Genomic DNA, 1,627 nt, shown 5'->3' with positions numbered 1-1,627 from the left:
TACTCAAAGCACACTTTCTTAAATGGGACCAGAGCTTATCAAGTGGGAGACTGATAAGCCAGGTCAATGAGCCTTTCTACTACTCTTTCTACTACTGTGGTTTGACCAGTGGTCTGACCAGAATTTAACACTGACTGTGATGTAGGCCATAGTACCTATAATCCAGTCACCAATGAAATTACAACATGTCCCCTTCACATTATGTCCATTACAAACATGTGTAAGTGCATTTTCAGATCATCATGATTTTAAAAGTAAGGTAGTCATGAGACCTGCTGTTTTGATGCCTTAGCAAATCTTTATGCCTAAATGTAAGAAGTATTTTGAACAGTCTGTCCTCTCTGAACACTGAGACTACAAAGCAGTTAGGATGCCCTCTGGAAGCCGAAGCCAAAGTCACACTTCCGGGTGACTCCACCAGCCAGCTGGGCCCCTCAAATGAAGAGCACCTGCAGCTTAGCCTCCAGCAGCAGCTACACCATCTGCAGTTGGCTCACCTGCTGCTGCACCTGGGCAGCCAGGCCTGATGGCCCAGATGGCTTCCACTATAGCCAGAGTGGCTGTGGGCTCTGCAGTGGGGCACGCTCTGGGTCACGCCATCACTGGGGGCTTCAGCGGAGGTGTTAACGCTGAGCTGCAAAGCCTGATGTCACCTACCCAGAGCCTTGGGGAGCCCAGCTGCAGGACCAGCAGGCTTTTGGACCTTGTTCCCAAGAGATCAATCAGTTCCTGGAGTGTGCTCAGAACCAGAGTGAGGTCAAGCTTGCTTAGGGCTTCAACCAGGTGCTGCGGCAGTGCAGGGTTGCAAATGGTTTAATCTAATCAAGAAATTGAAGCTGACGAGATGTAAAATTGGTTCTGTATAACTGGTAGTCTAAGTGTGCATTCTTATTTCTAACAGCCCCATTGCTTCGGAATGGCCGTGAAAGAGCTCTAACTACAGATATTTACTACTGAGGCTTGTAGCAAGTGTCTGGCGCCCTTGAACTAACTACTGTGATTGTGAGTTAAAATAAATTGGTTTACTCTGAAAAACAGTGTTTTGATTATTATATTGTAATATATTTTCCCCTTCACAAATGCCTGTGTATTTCAAGTACAACAAAAGGGCCAGAGAAGTGGTTCAGCGCCAAGAGTTGCTCTTCCAGAGGACCCAGGTTCAATTCCCAGCAGCCACATGATGGCCCAATTCTAGGGGATCTCACGTGTTCTGGCCTCTGGTTTTATATATATATATATATATATATATATATATATATATATATATATATATATATAGATAGATAGATAGATTGTGTGTGTGTGTGTGTGTGTGTGTGTGTGTGTGTGTGTGCGCGCACACAAAAAAAAACCTCATATACATAAAAAGAAAATAAATGTTTTTGTTTTTTTGAGACAAGGTTTCACTGGGTACCCGTGACTGTCCTAGAGCTCGTTCCGTAGACCAGGCTGAACTCAAACTCAGAGCTCCTCCCGCCTGTGCCTCATGATTGCTGGGATTAAAGGCGTATGCCACCACTCCTGGGCTACAAATCTTTTTTTTTTTTTTCTTTAGATACAAATATACAAAGAAAGGTGGGCACAATAGAACACAAGTGTAATTCTAGCACTCTAGAGCCAGAGGCAG

General features: G+C 44.4%; 1 pseudogene across 1 annotated transcript; it reads left to right on the top strand.

The window, feature by feature from the left end:
- The first annotated feature begins 370 nt into the window (after window positions 1–370).
- On the top strand, window positions 371–866 carry LOC308425163 (coiled-coil-helix-coiled-coil-helix domain-containing protein 2-like; annotated as a pseudogene). The gene has a single exon. The product of its transcript is annotated as a coiled-coil-helix-coiled-coil-helix domain-containing protein 2-like (transcript).
- Window positions 867–1,627: the final 761 nt, after the last annotated feature.

The sequence above is a fragment of the Micromys minutus genome (assembly GCF_963924665.1).
Source record: "Micromys minutus genome assembly, chromosome: 10".
Classification (NCBI taxonomy): Eukaryota; Metazoa; Chordata; class Mammalia; order Rodentia; family Muridae; genus Micromys; species Micromys minutus.
Note: the sequence above shows the minus strand (reverse complement) of the source record. Positions and strands in the feature narration are given on the sequence as shown.